At 39.6% G+C, this 21,760-nt stretch overlaps 1 protein-coding gene across 5 annotated transcripts in view; it reads right to left on the bottom strand.

The window, feature by feature from the left end:
- The window catches only part of PLEKHG1 (pleckstrin homology and RhoGEF domain containing G1), a 135,406-nt gene extending 114,461 nt beyond the window's left edge, over positions 1-20,945 (bottom strand). For 4 of the 5 annotated variants that reach the window (XM_082757215.1, XM_082757216.1, XM_082757219.1 and 1 more), the window contains exons 1-2: positions 20,693-20,833; positions 10,033-10,101 (exon numbers count right to left, since the gene is read on the bottom strand). The gene's annotated coding sequence lies outside the window, so the exon portion shown is untranslated. Of the gene's footprint in view, positions 1-10,032; positions 10,102-20,692 lie in introns of all 5 variants that reach the window. The other variant, XM_082757218.1, reaches the window with a different exon arrangement.
- Positions 20,946-21,760: the final 815 nt, after the last annotated feature.

Below are 21,760 nucleotides of genomic sequence, written 5' to 3'. Positions count from 1 at the left end.
AAAGACAAGTGTATCTATTTCTGCCCACACCTAAGCAGCTTTTATGTTAAGACTAAAAACAGTCACAGAATGAAGTCAGTACCTTAAGCTTTGCAAAAACAAACAGGATGATCTTCATATAAAAATAAACTTAAATAAGTCTTTTCCAAACTCCAATTTTTCTACATTTGATGACATACGTCCAATCACAAAACATATGGCTCCTCTGTTTTTCACCTAGCAGAGCCCCTAGCCACCTCTGGCCTTCCCATCTCTTACCTATGCCTTTGTTCCCTCCCACATATCCCATTGTTATATTTAAAACTGTGGTTTTATTCCTAGACAAAATTAAAATTTTGTTCCCTCCCTCCCCCCCTTTTTTTTCCTCCTCCATATTCTTGTCAACTTTTGCGATTTGATTTTGCACCCCACTAAAATCATTCTGATCAGGAGAGCGGCACCAACTTCTGTGAGTGGTTGTCTTTCTCCTCTGCTACCCTACTTTGCTTCTGGGAACTAACAGCTGCTAGAGCTGCTGCAAAAGACAGTATATTTCTTTCCTCTCCTCTCTGGCACTAGCAGAAGCTGTCCAGCAAAACAGTAAAATGAAGAAGAAAGCAGGAGGGCTGAAATGGTGTTATTCATAAAGTCAGAAGGCAAACCACAAACTACGACAGCTTCCTTAAAAGTCATCAGAACTTTAGACTGATAGACATGATTGGTAAAATCTTTGAGTAAGTACAATTAATGTTAGGGTATATGTATTCTTGTATGTATCTTATTTTAAGATGCATACTGCTGCTGTAGACTGCAGTGAAAACCTCATACACAAACAGCATAAGTTCAGCACCAATACTTTATGTAGGGCATGAAATATACTTTGGAAATCTTCCATCCTTTAATTCATCCTATCATATTGAAACACTAGTGGACACTGGCATCTTCAATGATCAGAACAGCATCTTTAAAAATACAGGTTTACAATCCCAGAGTAACACACAAGAATCATCTAGGCAAAATAATTTGTTTACTTTCAGTGATACAGATCAACTGCAGGAAGTACAAAAATATAGACATTAAAATATTTATATTATGCCTATTTATATATAAATGTATATTTACGTTATGTTTTCCACACACAGAATTAAAGTATGCATTTTTCTATCAGTACTGCCAATTTCTTTCTAAGGAAAAGCCCCAGCTACTAATCTCATTTCCAGCAAACACACAACAGGCTTATGTCACTCACCTTTGAAGACTAATATCCAGGCAACCAGGGAAGGAAATTGCTCATGCAGGGGAATTTCATGCCTCCCTCATTTACACAGTTATTTACACTAAAGAATTTGCTCGAGTACCTATATCCTTACACTTGATAAGGGTACGTATAAAACAAAATATGCTTCGACAATATGAAGAAATTTACATCATTCTCAGTGTTGAAAGGCTGTAAAAATGTTTTATGAGAATTACTATCTCAGACATTTAAACTACAGCTTGGGTTTCAACCTAGGTGCATGGGATGAATGAGAACAGACACAAATAGTTGGGGACTCATCTGATTATCGTCCATTCCCTTTGGCACCACAGCAGATAAAATGGTTGTGTGGGACTCATCTAGTCCCTGGAGTGATAAACATTTTGGTTTTATGTCTCATCTCCCCTGGGGGCTGGAGGAAATCATTCAGTTCTCAGGACTGCAGAGTAACTGGAAAACAGAAAATAATGCTGAAAGGTGAATTTGCTTGCTAGGATTTTCTTCTTTCTGGCAAAGCAGTCACTAAGCACTCTCAGTTCAGTGGCAGAGCAGTAAACTTCCACCTCTACCCTATTCAGGACAAGTTTGAGGCCAGTGTATCTACCACTTAAATGACTACTGTTTCAATGAAAAACAAGAAAAACACAATGAAGTCAAAGAAGACAGTCCTCTTGGAAAAAAAAAAAAAAAAATCTGAATTTTAAAATTTCATCCAGCTTTTATTTCTTTGTTCTGTATATAGTAACAATATGGACACTATGGTGAGCACAAGTGTGTTATCACAGTCACAACATCTCTTGAAGTCTACTGGACATTAACAAAAGAGCAGATGGTCATTACTTCAGACTCCCTGCCCTTGATCATCACTAATTCAGGAGCAAATGAGCTAGTGCCAATTCATAAAGAACTCTTTGTCCTCCCCCAAACTAATAGCATTGTATCTTGTGTTACCAGATGTGCTTCAGAGAAACAATACATTTTCAAATTATAACATCCTGTTTAAAGTCGACTTTACTGTCACTTCTCATAAATATTGGCGTATGAAGCAAATTTCAAAACTATGAACTTACTCCCAAAAATAAACAAAGAAAACTCTGATCATAGTTTTGGTTTAGATTCTAGACAGATCTAGCACAAATGTATTTAATTGTCCTCTAACCCATCTGACCAAAAGCTCTCTATTCTGAATCTAGAAGTGGCACACAGTTTTTTGAAAGGCTACACTTTACCCTGAAGATTTATAAACCTTCAACACTGGCACATCCAATAAAGAAACAAGCAGTTATGGTGACCATTACATAAGCAATGCAACTTAGACCTGAAATATTATTAGGTAGTCATAAAAGGACAAATCAAACTTACAAGTATTTTGAGTAGGCCTTAACTTCGTTGACAAGTCATCAGCAGAAGTCTTAAAATATGTCAAGTGGGGAACAAAAGGGAATACAGTGAATCATCTGACATGATTCCAGTCATGTCATGTCTGACATTTGAGAGGCTGTTCATATTAAAACAAATAAAAAAATATTTTCTTTGGGAACAAATCCCAGAAATGAACATCAGTATATTGGATACAACTATATATTTTTTTTAAACTTACCAAAAATAATAAGTATACTTTTGAAAATATCTAAGTTCTTTGAGAGGAAGAGGTAGAGATCATAGGAAGGCTGCAATCCACACAAAAATGATTTAAAATAACTTTCCAGAGAATAGAAGGTTTGGTTTTAAATTACACTGATATTTCTGCAAGAAAATGTATACCAGTGCTGGGGAATCCTTTATCTCAAAAATTCCTCTTGCTAGTTGTTTTGTTGAAACTTGCTTTTTTGTGCGTGAAACTCTTATTTTCAATAAGTTGCTATTTTCCAACAAAATATTTTTGGCCAAAAAAAATCTTAAATAGCTTCATTTTAAAAATCATTTTTCAAGTACAATATTTCTCAAAGTATGATGCTGTTTCTTACTTAAAAGGCTACATTGGGTATTTTAAAGATATACACCCACCCACTCATACTCCCACAACACAACCAACATTGGTGTTTAAAGATGTATGGAGGGTATTTTTTTTCCCAAGGCATTCTTTTTCTACACAGAAGAAACAAATAAAACAGTTGTGACTTTAAGGTCTTTTCTATTCTACATTGCAAACCAGGTTAGAAGCTACATCTCTAGTAAACTTTGTCCTCCATTTGATCACAGATGACTGGGATATCCAAATACAAAATATACCATCTTTACTAAGCAGCTTCACATATCTAAATTATTATATACTAAGCAAATACAATACAGACCGGATTTATCCTTGAAGCAAAGTTTATAGCAATAGCTGAAGGATAGAAGTTAAAGTCGAAATTTCTGTGAGGGTGACAAATATGCTCTTGGGAGATGATGAGGGCATGAGGGAAAAGAAGAATGTTTTATTTAAAAATAAAAATAAAAATAAAGGAAAAACATAGTTATGTCTCCCATCAGATTGCATACTGGTATTATTCTGAATCACAAAAGAAACTCATGAGTAGAAAACAAAACAGTATTTGATGTACTGTACTTATGCCATTCTAGCTACGTATGTAAAGTATTCTTTTTCCCATGTATTAAATATTTCTTCAAATTCCTACAAAATGTAACTAAAATAAATATTTACTTTTACAAAGGGTCAAGTGGACAAAATGTAATTCTCCCAGAAGGAAACCAGATGTTTAGTATCTTCAAAGTGATGTCTGTGCTGATAAAAGCAGTAGCTAATCTTTCTTTTAGGGGTTGAAGTTCAGGATACAGTTTCTTTTACTAAACAGCTATGTATCAAACGCTCTGATGAGTATCTGCCTCAACAGAAAAAGTATTTTTAGATTTTTGAAAGATTTTGTTTTCTGTGCAAAGTAGTCAATGATCAAGCTAAAGAGCTGCCTTTGAGTATTTTGTAAAATAATCCCAGTCCTGCTACAAGTCACCTACTGCTATCTTTAGCTCGGGAAGAAAGCTGTCACATCCATTCCCAAATCTGGGATTCCATAATACCAACATTTTAGCAAATTTCTATATAGCAAATGGTATATACTAAGTCTCACAAGCAGTCATGCAGTTTATTATGAGTCATGCAAGAGGTACGATTCTATGCACTATGGTGTTTCTTAAAACTTACCATACATATTAACAGTGCCCCTTTAACAGAATTTCCAAAAATGAACAAATAGATTTAAACAGATTCTATGGGGGTTTTCCTGTATTACTTGGCTGGTGCCATGACTAATATTTAGCTACAACTTGATGCTTGCCAACAGATGCAAGATAAGACTGAAATCCTATGAGAATAGGCTAAAAGCCTTTGGAGGCATGAACAGAGTCTCTGTATCTCATTCAGAAAGCAAAACAATTATTTAATTGCTTAAATTACCCTTAGACGAGCCTTTAAAAAAAAAAACAGCAATGACATAAGTTTAACCTTGACTATGCTGAATCATTACACAGTTAATTACTCTACACAGTCCACAGATTTATAGTGCAGGTGGAAATCAGACCCAAGAAGGAGGGTCACACTTTGATACGCATTCTGCTAAGACACTAAGTGCATATGTACTGCTGGGACATAACTGCAGTATGACTGATTTATGGTATCATCAGCTTTGTATTCAGCTATTTAATGTTCATCTACAACACTATGTTCTTGATTACTTTTCCCATCTTTAGTGGCCATGTGCACCTGTTATTTGAAAAACCTGTTTAACCTAAAAGAGGCTGTAAGCCTCCAGCTAAATAGCATCTTACGGATGCAAAGTTGTACATCTCAACACCTCCTCTGTTAAGTGATGGAGATGCTCTTGTAAGAGGACATGGGCAGAGAAGATTTTGGTACAAAAAATGACAAAAAAGAACTAGAGAAAGAAAAACACACACACACACACAACCCACATATTATTTTATCTAACACACATCAGAAACTCCAAAGAGGGCAGTGCTGCCCAGTGTACTAATTTTAGTCAACCAACTTCATCCAAGCTCAACATAAACATTGTCAATTTAAGTACCAAAATATTTAGCTTGTGCAAAAACAGAGTACTGGCACCTTTCTTACAAGAAATGCTGCAATTAAACATAATAAATGGGAAAAGGAAGACTCAAAGAAAAACAAATTAAGTGGTAAGGGCTCTGATTTACAGAGCTCCTTCAGTTCACATGTTCGCGTTTTTCCCACACACCTTGTGACGCAAGAGAGAGCAAAAACATTTCCTGTGGACACTCTTGGGGGTTTGCACATCCCACTTCCACTCGCTTCTTTATGATACAAGTCAGAAAGACAAAAAAGCATGGTTGGTATGATGCACAGGACAAGTGGTGAAACACTGCACTACCACCCCGTGCCTGTTTCACTCAGCTGCTTTACTGGCCTCCCTCAATCATTTCCCGACATCTGTCTTCTCCACCTTCAACCTTCAAGTCCCCTTCTGCACTCATGCCAGACCCTTTCCTAACTTCATTGTTCATCAGTTCCCCAAACTTGCTTCCCTGAGGTCTGTAAAGCCATATAGGGATCTTCCCCAGCTCTGTCCCTGGAAAAAGCACACCCGAGTCCTCCAGGCCTCAGCTCTCCTGGGAGTTGTACAACACAGCAAGCAAAAGATTGTCAAGCAGGAGATGAACAACAATCCCACAGGCTGAAGAACTGGATCCTAGAAACTGCAGTGGTAGTGTGAATGCTTCAGCTTTCATACCCTGGCTACATATGCTATTTTGTTTCTCCCTCTCCCCAGCAGAAGCCATTTTCAGTGTGATTTTGGAGCTTACACCTACCATGGATGGAATGCCCTCTGAAGACAGGACTCTCTACCTATCCCAGATGATCAAAATACAGTACATATCCCCAAAGCTTTAACAATTTTTTCTTTTCTTTTTTTTCTAAAATATAAACAACTCTTTCTGTCCCAGCTTGCAGCTTGTTTTTCTGCTCTGGCTACACCTGTGACAAAGGAACAATACTGTCACATGTCACCCATATCCCCCCTGTTAACTAGTCCCTAACAGGAAAAAAAAAGTAGTCTTCAAGACAGTATCACTGCTGCACAGGATGCCCGACAGAAAACAACAGATGTGCTATAATCACTACTGCCCATTCGTTTCCTTTATGTCAGAAAGAAAGCAGCAGTCATCAATTAAGAACTCCTATCTACTGGACACAAAAGGAAGCATGCACTTTTCCTTGATCATTTGACCGTAACAATAGGAGATGGCAGTGGGAAAGGACTGACCACTGAGCAAGTGAAGGGGGAATACAAGGGTGAATGAGCTTGTCTTTGGGGATCTATTTAAAAAAAAAAAAAAACCTAAAGGTACATATAAGAAATTGTGTTCAACAGTTTAACATACAAAAAAAAAAAAAATCAAAAGAATCCTTTGACCACAGAATATACAAAATCCTAATTATGTTATTACTGAATTTGTCCAGACAATTCTTTTCACTGAATCTTTTCACAGTTGAAAACGTGAAACACATGAACTGACAATAAAATTAAGGAGCACCTGGACAAAATGTTTTTACCAATTAAAAAAGACTGCTTAAAGAGTTACCATGATTTTTATAAAACTGTTAGTCTAAATGTAGTAAGTGTTTAGACATTCAGTAGGTCACCAGCAAATTATTTGTATTTATATTTTGAGAAATCTAGTCAGATCTGCGCATACTTGTGTTAAACATCACATTTACCGGTCAGCTTCTCTATAGCGAAGTAGAAAGACAGGTTTCATAAAACCATCAACAATCTACAACCCTAAAGATTCACTTCACATTGTTTCTATTTTAGCCTGGCTACAATCAGTTGCAAAAGATTTAGGGTAAACTTATGAAGAATTTCTAGCCTTAATTATGGCACTAGACCCTAATCTAGTACGCTAAATTAAGCCCTCAATATTCCCATGGATACTAATGCAACTGCACTAATAATCCAGTAGGCACTTTCTGCAATGAAAAAGCTTTCACAGGCCTTCATATCCCAACTGAAACCCTATTCTTGCACTATACCTCTGCTCCATTGCATACCAAAAATAGACCAGACTTACAGAAAACCTTACGCATGGGCATGCATCATTCTTTCCACCCCCACACAGTTTTGCAAGCCTTCATACTATTAAAGACCTGGCCTAAACAAAGCAATCAGTGACGCACAGATCCTCAAGAAATTTTTGTTTGTTTTTTAAATATGTATTGGCTTTTAGCATAAACACACTGTGTATTAAAACTCATTTTCAATTGTTAGAACATGTAGATTGATGTGATATTTCCTCCTCTGCTACAGCAGATGTAATGATTTTAAGAGTTGCTTGCTCATATTCATTAATTCTTTCCAAGGATTACTGTACTCTAAACAGCACCTTATTGAAACAATTAAAAGCACACAATGTTGTTAGACAAGTCACATGGATAACAAAAATATAAAACAAATTTCATAAACTGTCTGCCCCATGCCCCCAAAACAATTCCAGAAAGAAAACATTCTTAAAATTTACAGATTTAATTCTGGAACGTGAAGCAAATTTACCAAAATTACTAACAGTTATTTGCTACGGAGTTAACATCCATCCCTAGAAGCTGTATCTGCCCAAACCATTAAGATATCCCTTTTACAGAACACCACTCATTATAATTTCATGGGACAATGAAAGAAAACTAATTCCTTACTAAATACGTTTCATCTAGCCCTTGAATAAATATCCATTCAGTAGAAACATTTCCACACACCCTAGTTTTGTTGATACGATATTCTGGAACACTGTAAACTATATGCTTGTCTGCCATGTATCCCAAAGAATTTTAGGAAATCCTCTGCTTCTTAGGACATGTATGAGCCCCATTGTCTCAGCTTTCAGAAAAGAAGTTATTAAGTCTGACAGTCTCATTCAGCTTTTCTGTTCATCATGCAAGCATATTAAAATCAACCCCAACTCAAAATCAAGGCCAAGTGGCACATTTGAAGTGAAATGGAAATCAGGGAGAAGGGAAAGAATTTGTGCAAGTAATTCACTTCCTAAGGTCATGAGGCCAATACTTAATGGGCATTTTGATACGCATAAATTTCAAGCTAAAAAAGACAATTTGCTGTGTGGGGCCTGGGAACGTACAGCCCAGCCCCCATAACTCTGGAGGAAAAAAAATACGTTAGTAATTAACCAATCATCAAATAATAGATGCAACTGAATAGTGTACCAAATTAAGGTCACGCCTTTTTTGTTGTTGTTAACATATGTTAAATCATGCAACGTTATTCAAATCAAAACTGCAACACTATTCAAATTCAAGTTACTATTTTTAGAAGAATTTCTGGTCTTTCCTCTCTCAGCCCAGATCTGTAAAATGCTTTCCTGCTTGCAGACTGTTACCCTTTGGATCCACAGGAAAGATCTTTCTAATGTTTATCAGATGTAAGCTTCAGCTGAATGCTAAGCAATTCCACTACTGCCTATCTATTAAGGCTATGCAATCTCAAAATATTGGAAGTGACTTAAAGCTGCCACTCTCCTAAAATTGTGTTAATGTTTGAACACAACTGGATCATCAATACATACTACAAAAATATATACATAAAATATATACAAAAAATACATACTACAAAAATCCTACCACCAATAGTATAAAATAAATATTAGGAGGGTGTCCTAACATAGCACATTAGTATTCCCTTTGCAGCTCACAGAAGCCAGAGTGGCAATTAACATTTTTTTTTAAGTTGATCCATGCTATACCAGTTTCAGCATTAGATGCTCTATCTGAAAGCAGTGAAACGGGTTATTTATAAGTCAACGAGTTTTTCCAAATACCAGTGTTCGTGCAGTTACCCACAAAGCCCATCACTGAATGCCCACTTTCTTCAAAGAGAAGAAAACACTCCTCTGGGTTGGCACTGAGACTGAGACATTTGTAAGAAAGGAGGGAAAGGAGTGAAAAAGGGACCCTGGCTAAAGCCATCTTCTTGATTAACATTTACTGGGGAATCTCAAACCACCCCTATCATGAAGGAGTTGGATTCAGTGATCCTTGTGAGCCCCTTCCAACTCAGAATATTCTATGATTATATGAAGATCTCTGCAACATCAATATGGTTTAAATAGTGAAACAAATGAAGTTGCCTACTCTAATCAAGAGACACTTCCATGATATTTAAATCTGTTTTTTCCTATTATCTCAAGATCTTCAGGTCCTGCAGGACCTTTATGTAGTAAGAGTACATAAAGAAAATTAAACCCTTAAAAAATAAACTCAGAAAGAACAATTCCTTCTCAAAATGACATAAGCAATATTAGAAATCTCTACAGAATGCAGATGTCCCAGATCTTCTAAGCCCTATACTCCTCATAATTACAAGACCATTCCTTCACCATAAAAATAGCACTCCTACCTCCAAAAGGATGGAGGAGTCAAGCAGCATACCAAAACTTTAGCTACAGATCTTTAGCAAAAATTGAGTTACTGAAACAGATGCTGAAATTGAAGACTTGCTATAACTGCAACAAAATTACAGACCTGCTATAACTGCTTAGGTGCCTCAAATTTTTTATTTTATTAGTATAAAACTCCACTTGCACACACATCAATAAAACCCACCATCTTGGCTAACATCTCTGACCTTTATTGTACATAGACTTATTTGGGATTTACATGTTAAGCAGTCTCATGGTTAACTTGGAGTATTTTCACTGAATGCCAATATTCATCTCAGACAGAGGCTTTGAGACAGAGGCGTGATCTTTTTGCTTATAAAAAGAAAATAATAATAATGATAATATGTACTTGGTAGAGCACTCACCGAAGAAATCACTGTTAGGTTAGGAAAAGTGGAGTCAATTTTCCTCTCTTCTGTTCAAGCTACGGCATTCTGTAAAAGGAGTACAAGTTATGGAATTAGAGAAAAAATAAAACAGCACAACTCTAACCTGTCAGGGAAGATGTGCTGTATGCACGTGAAGCCACACTCCCAGCACTGCCTTTGCATTTTGCCTTAGAGAAGCTGAATAAAATGTAGCACGGACTGAATTTGGTTCATACAAACTAAAAGGTATTAGGTTTTGAATAGGAATTAGACACTAATGTGATTCTGAAAATCCCATTACCACCTCTGCGAATACCTACCTACCTACGTGTTGTTAAAATCTAGTTGAAATAGATTATCTGAGGTTACAGTCTGAGTCTGATTCAGAGCAGGAAAGTGTTCTCAAATTCCCAAGATCTAAACTCTGAAAGCTTCAGGCCACACTGCTTCTAGAAATTGTTATCACAGATTTTAAACCTAATTGTCTTTAATGCCTGGAAACTCCTATCTAATGAGCCACCCACTTTCCTGCTAAGCAATATAAGGACACATCAGTAGCTCTAAAGCAAATCTGTTCCGTTAGTTATCTCCTAGCACCTGCCTGGTAGCTGCATCTGATCTAGCTATTTTCATAGAATCAACAAAGAATGAATCCAAATGAAAATACCATTTTGGCTGTCACTTCACAAAACACAACTGTTTTGACTAGTGGTAAGGTGATTGTTGGACCAGATGATCTTGGAGGTCTTTTCCAACCTTAGTGATTCTATGATACAGTTGTGATGCAGATCTTTCTAGCAAAAGTTATTGACTTATCTTGAAACCATCAGAACCACAGGTCTCTTGATTTAAACTTAACCTTTCCTAAATTTACAATCCTTCCAGACTCCACAATATTATTCAGAAGGTCAACCAGAAATCAAACATGCATAACTTTTTTTTTTTTTTTTAATTATTATTTTCATTTCTCTGAAACATGGGCTTATGTTTGCCTCTTCTGGAGCACATCAAGATTAAATTGCCTCGCCTCTCCTTCATAGCTATTTCTGTGCTATGGACTCAGCCAGACACGACAGGGAAGAACCCAAAGAACAGAACATCAAATGTTCTCACTCTGGACTTCCAGGTAGCTATTAAATGTAAGACTGGATTTTTCTTTTTTCTTTTTAATATCACCATAAGTCATGTTTATATACTTGGAGTGGAAACAGCGCACAGTCAGCTGCAATTGATTTCCTGTATGGCAAAATACCTCAGGCATTCAGCTGGCTGGGAACATTACAGAGGCCTCTCACCATTACCAGGTTTTTGGGACCAAGATGCTCTGCCCAATGCCTGTTCTTACACCAGAATAAACAGAATCCCAGCCGGGTGTCCAAGTTAATTTGGTCTAGGGGAACCAAACCATAAACAGGCAAGATTTTAAACTAAAAATCCATTTTAAAAATATTGGTCTACTTTCAACTTAAACAATATACAATCAATTCAATCTTGCTAATGTGGCATGATGTTCATCTCTACTTTCTTTTCAAAGTACAAAAACACTGCTCCATCTGAGAGATGCTTTATTATTATTATTATTTAAATGAAATATCAACACTTTTTCTCCCCATGCAGTTGCTAAATTTACAATGATAAATACATGGAAATTTTACAGATTTTAAAAGGTGTATTTTTTGCCCCATCACTGAATGACAATTGTATTTACAGTTTTATTTACAGCATTTAGTTTTTCTCCATGTGTAACCAAGTACATAGTACATAGTCTCCACTAACATTTCTATGAATTTGCAGAAAGGAACATATGAGTAGTCTTAGTAGGTTCCTGTGATTAGACTGCAACAGTTGTAACATTCAAATGCCCGACTACCTTCCTGTACCTCAGACTGTAAATTAAGAGAAAGCAAAATACAGCATGAGCTGTAATTACCATGCTACTTTCCATTTAGTCTGTGCAAATTCCCTTATTCTCAAACCCTCCAGAGGCAAAGGACCCCGTTTCAATTGCTAAAGAAAGTAGTTTCTTTAAGAACCGTAGACAGAGCCAGACTATCAACACATAAGAAGTAGCAAAAACCATGACCATTTAAACACATACACACAAGAGTGTGAGCAGATAAGGAAACCAGGAAGAAACCTAAACTTTCTACAGTGGCACTCTGGTTTGATGACAGTTTCATCCACAACAGCTTCTTAGTTCCCAATTAAAATAAATGATCCAATGCAAAAAGATATTCTCTAAACTCCAGAGCATCCGACAGCTTTTCAAAGCCTTTGGATTGATGACTTCTGGCAGGGTCCTACAGTCACTTATGAACCAACTGAAGCACAAGCTTTTGGACATTATGGGGAGATCTTCTATCAACCTCCTTTAACTTTTTTGAAAATATTTTCTACAGGTCTTGTCTTTTTCTTTCAGATTTTCCTGTCATATAGAAAGATAAATTTTTCATTCTGTGAAATTTTTGACCAATTAGATTGACTATAAGGTTTATTTCTCAAACATCAGTGTAAGAATATAACACGCTGTTGCACTAGAAACACTATCACAAGGAAAACATGTGCATGTCCACTAAAAGAAATTGATTAACCAAATATATTGTCACTTGTTCTATAATTTCTTTTTTATCTGCTTTAAAATTGCCTCAGTTGTTCCAAAAATACATCATAACTATTAATAAAAAACTTTGTTTTCCTAATCATTTTTAGAAGATACATAGGATTCAAATTCTTATTAACAGATATATGTAGTAAAGCATGCAGTTTAGTTTAGTTTAAGCTAAAAACCTTACTGGAGTGTTAAAAATGTAAAAGAAGCCTTGCACAGGACCCAAGGTAAGCAGAACCTACATTCAGCTATAGAAACTTATAAGACACTTATATTCAGATATAGTCACATTAAAGTTGATTTGAATGATTTGACTGTAAAACATTCTGCCACCTGGAAATTTCACTGTAACATTAAACGAAAAGTCCAGAAATCAGAAAACTATCTTTCAAAACCCAGTTAGATGAAACTTCTCTTTTTGGATATACTCCAGATACAACCAAAATTACTTTCAGTAAGACCGGTGGGTTGTTTTTCTCTTGGGATTCTTTAGGTTAAGATCTCAAAAAGTGACACAAAACCCTTTTGTGCTACACACTAATGGTCCAGGACTGAGGTGCTGACTGAAAGGCTAATATTATCAGTGTACTCTAACAAACTGACTTCTTCAAACACATAAATACGGTTTTGAATCTCGAAATCTCTGCTCTTCAAGGACTTCCCTATCCCATTTCTGCTAGGGAAAAAGAAAAGCAAGTGAAACCCACCCAACTATGTATCATTGCACTTCACAAGCTTACAAGTAGGAGTGACTCAGATCTGCTTTAATTATAAATATTAAGTCACCCCTGCTCTCACCTGGTCCCCAAACGTACTAAATGGTATCTTGTATTCAGACAACTCTATCCTTAATGCTTGGACAGTATTATGTGTTCAACATAATAAACCATTGTCAATATAGGTTATATAATTTTAAAAACAAGTACTTGTGCCAAACAATTCCACACAAATCTGACAAGAAAATTACTCGCAGAACGTCACATTTCTTAGACAGCAAACCACTGCGCAGGTTTCATCACCAACAACTACAACTAAACTAAGAATTTATTGGGCATGATTATTACGGAGTTACATGCCAGCACTTATAGCCCAACTTTCCTAGCCAAGGAAAGCAGTTTGCCTATAACAACATCAAGGGAAGGCCACATACTGTAGCACCTTCTTGTTGCATGATGTAACTGTGATGAACGGACAGAAGATCTGCCGCTTCCCAGAGAACCAGATTTATTCCACATGCAATCACCTGAGAGCTTTCCCAGATGTATTAAGCTAATTGCATGAGCTAAGTATATGCAGCCTTCCTACCTCTCACAGCAGTGAGCAACACAAAGGTGGAGTTGCATGAGAACGTCAGCAGCTAAGAGTAATCCCTTGCCAGAACTCCTCCAGATCATTTTTTGCGTGACCTCAAACTGTCCCAAGGAAGGAAGTCAGTGTTTGGCACCTAAGGCATACACAAGTAACTCTAACCTAACTACCAAAACTAATCGTCTGCTGATAAGGCGCAATACTTGTAACTAGCAAACAAGAGAAATCAACCCAGTATGTTTCTGAAATTGTCACAAAACAGGCATAACCAATCCTCTATTAAAAACAAAAAGGACTCTTAATGCAGCACAGTCATCAATTTAAAGAACCAAAGGGGAGAAAAAAAAACAAACACAGAGTGAGCAGACCCCTCATCACTATAACACAGTGGCAATGAAGAGGCATTCAGTCCGTCCTGGCACCCTTATCTCTCTTGAAGCTTCAACAGCCACATGATGCACACAGCCAGGGTAGGCAGATGCACCCATCAGGTATGTAGAGAAAAGCTATCCCCTAGAGATGAAACACACTGCAAAGCAGCAGATTTTCAGTGACAAAAGCTGACAACTACCTTCTTATGAAGGCATCATGGTTTTGTTTTCCAGATTTCTTCCTGCCCCAGCAGTACATATCTGATACTTGATATAGCAGGTAGATGTTCAGATGAGATATTAAGGGGTTTCCCCTGGAAGTCGGGGAGAAACTCACAAGGTTAAGTGAGTGCAAGGTTTGGAGGAGGAGATAGTGGAGAAGATACCATCCTACCACAGAAGAGAACAGACTTCACAACATGACTGACCTGATAAGGAATTGATAAAGCTAATTCAGTGAGGAGTGGGGCAAGTTAGCCTGTCTCTGCAGGACAGACAGCAACCTCCTCAGGTGGCAGGAGTACAAAATGACCAACATAGATCATATCAGAGATTAATAACTTGTGTCTCATCTAACATGAGGGAGACTGACAATTATCAGAGAAGACTGAAAGGAAAGATTACAAACATCATACGCTGCTGGTGTGTAAGGGAGGGCAAGCTGTCTCCCCAAATGCACTCATGACTCATTAAAAACACTTTTCCCTCCCATTCAAATAGGCTAAGTCAGAAGAATTAGGTGTTTCTGCAACAGACTGAAGTCTATGTTGACATCATTCAGGTACTAAGGTATGACAGCTCTCTGAGCAACACCACAAGGTATGTTATCAGGATAATGAAAACGAACTGTGAAGTAAACAGTGACGAAGCTTTACAACCTCTGGAGTTGCAGCATGATAATCTCAGCAGCACCAAACCTGCTTGCAAGTTAAATTGATGTTTCCGTTCATATTAACTTGGTTACAGTTTAAAGAGTGAGTAGGAAACTTTGTGCATGCTGAAGTGATAAAGAAGATAACAGACTTGCATAATCACTAGTTCTATGTTCCCCTCATCTATTTTCAAAATAATTCTCAGAGGATGAATTGTAATTTCCCCTTTGTATCAGTCAATTCCTGTATTAAGGAACCAAAGCACCGTGTTACTGTAGATCGAAGTGCCATAGATCAGTGACAGCAGCAGCAACCAAGCCGCTCAGCCACTGTTTATTTCATATTTCTGAAATGCTTTGGAACCCCATTTATGAACCTGACCTCACTGTGACATGCAAAACAAATGCAAAAGAAAGAAAAAAAAAGTTCATACTGGTAGGTAAGAATCACAACAAAGCTGCAGCTGACACTGGCTAATTTTAGGGTACATGGGGGGAGGTATAAATATTGGTAAATACTTTAAGAAAAGTTATTTTATAGCCAGTTAGCAAAGACAAACTTGCCTGTGTTTACAGATAACTCCACCTAACACGAGTGGAAGCATGGGAGAAAGTACAAATGATACAGACTACGTACAAAATCTAAGAGATAGGGACTATTAATGTGGACTGATTGAAGGCAGAGCCTTTAACCTTGAAACGCACACCCAGATGACAACGCTGAAAAGTTGTCAGCCATGACGGTGAAAGGAAGCTGGCTGTTACACTGTCCCCAGCGTTCCTTAGGGCAATCTAAACAACCTTCCCTTCCTAATCTGGACATCAAGGTTTTATCTACAACAGCTCTGAGTAAGCCACTGGGCAGGTGATTCAACAACAAGAGGTCCCACAAAACCCTTTTACCCCTGCTCAGTGCTTCCAGTGAGAGGATGCATGGATCCCATCAGCAGAAAACATTATCCATATGATATAAGTGCCTGGGGCATGATCCTGAAATGTCTGAATGGATAAGAATGCTCAAATACTTCAACGTTAACATTCATTAAGTCAGATTTTAAAACATCTGGGCAGGGCTCACATGCAAGTTTCTACAGAACGCATGCTTACAGGAAGAGGCTTGGCACCACTTGTAGTCTGAAATTCAATGACAGAGCAGCCAAGCAAGACTTATAGGATTCAAAGATAATTAGTACTGTTTAGGAGTCAACTTTGCAAGGGAAACAGCTGCCAGCCCAAGATATACCTGTTGATTACACCTATAAACCATATGTGTAACTTCCACTGGCATAACCACCCACGGTCCTGTGGAGGACTAGGAAGCAGGACTACTGGAACTCATACCATGGAAGGAAGAAAGAAACCAAGTCATGAGCATCAAGTTTCTGTCCTGGATAAGATTTTGAACTGATACCTTGTTCTGTATTTTCACAGCAAGGCTCTGCATCAGGATCACCGAGAACATGGTCAGTGACCACCCCAAACTCCGGTCTCGCATAAGGCACTCCAGTCAACAGCTGACAGTGGTCTGAAGCAGCCTTTAAGTGCTTGGACAGCTGCTTCTTTTAGGCCTCCTCAGCAACTATCAGCAGCTTTTCCCTCAATTTCCTTCCCCAGTCCACCCTGACTAGGCCCCTCTTTTCCTGCACCTGCAATCGTGTTTGCAGTTGAATCTATTTTAGGCCAAGTAAGTTCATGAAAGCTCAACTTGGTGAATCAGATAAGGCAGACCTATTTGATACAACAGCCATATATAGACAAATGTTTTATATCCTTAAAGAGTCTTGAGAAACTGTTAACGCTATCAGCTACTTTGTTACACAGACTCTTTTGGAAATGGAATTAACACAAATAGCCTTTTCAAGTTATTATTTAATCTGTTCACATTCATCTCTTGTATTCATAACCACACACACAAGAAGTGTACCCAGCACTTCCAATCATAACTGTTGCCACTGTGCTGCTGATATGACCAAGACTGACTTTACTTCTTTACTCGCTCTGCTCCCATTCCCCCCATTCATCCTCATCTGTGATGTTTTCATCAGGGAATTTCAGTTCTTCTTTCAAAGTGAAGTTCCTGCACATAACAGTTAAAATAAAAGAACTAGAAGGTATGACTTTTTTAGTCTTAAAACACTAAAATAACTGAAAAATACTAGAAGATTAACAGCTAGTAAACCAAATGCACAAGTCTGGGAAGTCTGAGCCATAACTGGAGTTGGGGGAGGGAAGAAAAGTATTTGGGATTGGTGATGCTGCACAGCTCTTCCAAAGGTTTTGGTTCGTTTCCAAAAATGAGCAGATTAATTAACAAGTAAATGAGCATCTATTAGAAGTGCTTTGAAAAGCATATTTTATAAAGAAGTGAGGAAAAAACAACAACAACAACAAAAAAAAAAAAACTATGAATTCCATGTCATCCCATCCTCTATATTCTCAGTTTACAAGAGTAACGCTTTTTTCCCACTTTTTTTTCTCATTGCCAGTTCCACAAACTAAAGCTCTCTGTGTAACCACAGCAATGCAGGTTCTCAAAGCTAAGCATTCAGCAACACCTCTGCAAGTCCTTTTGCTACTCCAGACTGTGCTGAGGGCTGCAATAATTCTCTGTTGGTTGGTTTGGTGGTTTTTTCCCCTCTCTCAACACTGTAAAATAGAAATGCTGTTTAGAATAAGTAGTAGTAAGACATCTTCATCATCCCCATGAGCAAAAGTTACCGATCATTCTGAAAGGACTGCCACACATAATCACAACCAATCCATATGTCTTCAGTAGACATGATTTTTATCTTTTTTAAACACAATTTTACTGCATCTTTTCTAGTCAAGATACCTTTGTGCTGTATTTGGCCCTCTCAGGAATTTAAGTTAATGTAACTTAAAGCCATAACTACTTTAATGTGTCTATTTGTTGTTTTTACTAGAACAATCACCCTTTTCAACACATGAGTGAATACAAAAGAGAATGGATATCAGAAAAATTCCTTTGTAGTAACTTAGAACTGCCATGGCTTTATAGATGTCAAATCCAAGAAATGCTTCCCAGAGTCCTTTAAATGGGTTCATCACCATATTGGATATTTTGATTATTTCCTGACCCCATGGTCCACCCTATGACCATGGGGTGCATGAAAGAGCGATGCTGAGCATCTCCATTTGCCACCCAGCAGTGGGGCCTCTCTCCACTTCATGGCCATGAAGATGGCCAAGAATTGCAGGGGAGGGGAGAGGCTTGGGAGGGGAGAGATTTGGCCCAGCCAAGCAAGTGCTGAGGTGGTGACAAGTATGAGGGTAATAAACAAATAAACGCAAATCACCTCTTTGAGGAGTCTTTGACATACTTTGATACTTCTAGCTTTAACCTTTTAGATAATAATAAATAATAATAAGGACACACAAGAAGGGTACTAAGAACTCAGTCTGACAGTTCCACAGGTTTTTTGCTAAGCACAGTTCATACCAAGACCTCAAATTCAACAACTTCAGACCCAAAGTACACCACTGGACAGTTAGCTTGTATTCTCACATCCTGCCCAAGAAAGAGGGAAAACACATTAGCAGATGTTCTGAAATCATGAGAGCTTCCAAAAAATGAAGTTCACTATTTGAAGATTTCCAAAGCCACACATCATTAACTTCCACCCTTCACTAAAAAAATCAAAACTGTCTTCACAAGATGTTTTCAAGTAAGACTACAGATTACAAATCAATTTGATTATGCACCCATATTTTCTATTTCTGAAAACCATAAAGTAAAACAACAAGAAAAATGACACATTAACACCTCGTGTGGCAATCATAACCTGCCTTTGCAGGGATACGCTCAGTCATACAGCCACAGGTCAATATTGTTTACCTAGGGCTCCACAGACTTGTGGGAAAACGACAACATTCCAGTAAATGAACACATTCAGAACTGAACCATTTTATCACAGCATCTTGCATCGTTCCCATTTGTCAACTTTAGAACATAGAGAAGTAGAGAGTCAAAGCTGAACAGCAAAGCTTTGGGACGAACCAGAGAACAATACCAATATTCACTAAGAGGCTGATCTCAGACTGCCCTCTCATATTTTCAAGACAAGCACCCTATTAATAAATTTTCTAACCTTAGCATAACTCTTATGTTTTCCTCTCAAAGCACCCCCACATCTATTGGTGAAGAGCTCTCAAAATTAAGACAACTGCACATCACAGGCACCAGAAAGAGTTTTAAATAAAACTCAAAGAAGTTATATATTGTGCCTTGCCAACCACAGTGAATTACATAGCCAGGAGTTGCTACTGCCAGATTTAGCTTTGTACGAGCTAACAGGATTCCTTTATAAATTTAGCTAGAGGCACAGGCAACAAACGCTTGTGGAAATTTGAACTGCAGCTCTCAGGCTGCAAAGATTGTTCCCTCCAAGAATGAAACGGTAGCAAAAGAAGACTATTAGTAGGATCCCATTACACAGCTTTCAAAACACCTATAAGTCATCAGGTTCTCTAGGCAGCATTATAAATACCAAAATTATCAGCAAGCAACATGAAAAGAAAAAAAGCAAGGCCACAGCTGTTTCTGTGTCTCAATTAATAATCAGAGGAGGGGGGGAAAGCTGAGCAAAGGGGAGCGTGTTAGCTGTACGTTCAGCTGGCATCGAAGTTTGTTTCAGGTCCTCTTCCCTCACACCCGGAGCACTGTTACTTGTGAAGGAAGGAAATGAGAGCCTCGGGGTTGTCAACACTGGCTGAGGGATGAGGTCCGAAGGGCTTCCCATTCAGCAAGGAGGACAAGGGCTGTGACACACAGCCCACAAAGCAGGGGAAGGACGGGGACGGGAGAGGGGGAAACACATCCGTGGTTCCGCTGGACACTGGAACACTGCTCTGCCACCTCGCTCTCCTCTTCCCACCCCAGGATAAACATCCTTGATACTTAATGATAAGACCAATCATGCTTTTAACCCCCTCTGGGCCACAGTCATCACATCCCGATGAACATTACTTAAAAGCATCAAAGTTCTTAGAGATGGTTTCCCAAAAGACACCGGTTTAGCAAAACACCTGTGTAAAACCAGAAACGCCAAGCAGTTTTAGCGTGCATTAAGGGGAGCAGCTCCTTCCCCCCGAACCCCAAAAAAGGACCCGACAAAGCCTTACGACCTCGCCTAAGCCCGGAGCCCCGTAAGCAGAGCGCAGGCGTGCGCCCGACGCCCCCCTTCTCCCCATCGGAGGCTGCCCGGGGGGTGGGGTGCCCCCCAAAAAAACTTCTGGGTGTCCCCCAGCGACCAGCAGCCGGCCGGAGCCCCGCCGAGAGCAGCGCACGGAGCAGAGGCAGGGAGAGGGGCGGGGGGGCGGCTCGCACAAAGGCTGCGGACACAATGGGGGCAGGCGGCGGGGCCGGGGGAAGGGGATGGGGCCGGCCCTGGGGGGGCTGCGGGCGCCTCAACGACCACCAGGACCTCCCCCCACAACCCGGGGGTCGTCCCCTCTCCCTCCCCCCCCCCCAGCGCTTACCGGCAGCCTCTCGCCCTCCGGTGCCCCCCTCCCGTTCAGGCTCGGGGCGCAGGGGCTTCGGACGGGGGTCTCCCCGTCGGTGCCTCCCCCTCGCAGCGCTCCGCGGCCGTGTCTCGGCTCCCTCCGTGCGCTCCGGCTCCGGGCAGCGGCTTAATCCCCAAACTTCCTCCTCCTCCTCCTCCTCCCGTGCGGGCAGGGGACTCGGCGGAGCTCCCCTCCTCCATGCAGCTCCCGCAGCCCAGCCGCTGCCTCGGCCCCTCCCCGGGGAGGCCCGGCCCGGCCCCGGGCCGCAGCTGACTCCGCTCCCCTTTTCCTCTCCTCCACCCCCCCGGAGGCTGGGGGAGAGAAGAAAGATTAACCGCCTGGACTTATTCCTGGAGCCCGGCCAAGGCGAGCAGTCAAATTACAGCCCCGGGAAGACGAAGGGAGGAAAAAAGGAGAGGAAGAGAGGAAAAAAAAAAATAAAATAATAATAATAGTCAAAAACTCGGCTACCGTTTTCACGCAAGGAGCAAGCGCTCCCCTTTCAGCCTCGCCGCCGGCTCCTCTCCGGCACCGCAGGTTTGCCGTCCGCTGCTCCAACGCCCCGTGTCCTTACCAGAGGCTTGGAACTCCCGTAAATGAGTTAAAACGTCCAAAAAGTGCAAGGGGCAGGTCAGCGCCGAAATACGGCCCGTAAAAAAGCAAATTCAGAGAGGTTTTGGAGATTACATCTGCCCCCCGGCAGTCTGCGCGGCCACCTTCTGTGAGAAGGTGAGCCCGAGCTACCTTTAAATTACAGCTTGGGAAGGTTGCACAAGACATGCACTAAGAAAGAAGCTGCTTAAATAAATCCTGAATTCTTCACACACTCAGCTGTCCCCATCCTTCTGGCCCCTAACAAAATATACGTTTTCTTGTAAAAAGCCTGCTCTGGGCTTTGCGTTCAGTAAAGCCCTGCTGCTTTTGTTCTCTAGCACAGTCTCTCCCTCTACTCGTGATAATACAGAGCACATGGGGTGTGAGGCAGTTTGGGAGGTCAGAATAGCTCAAAGTTTTAAGATGTCAAAACAAGTAATTACTGCAGTA

This window comes from Aythya marila (genome assembly GCF_965140915.1).
Source record: "Aythya marila genome assembly, chromosome: 3".
NCBI classification, from domain to species: domain Eukaryota; kingdom Metazoa; phylum Chordata; class Aves; order Anseriformes; family Anatidae; genus Aythya; species Aythya marila.
The sequence above is the reverse complement of the archived record's forward strand: the minus strand, read 5'-3'. Positions and strand labels throughout refer to the sequence as shown.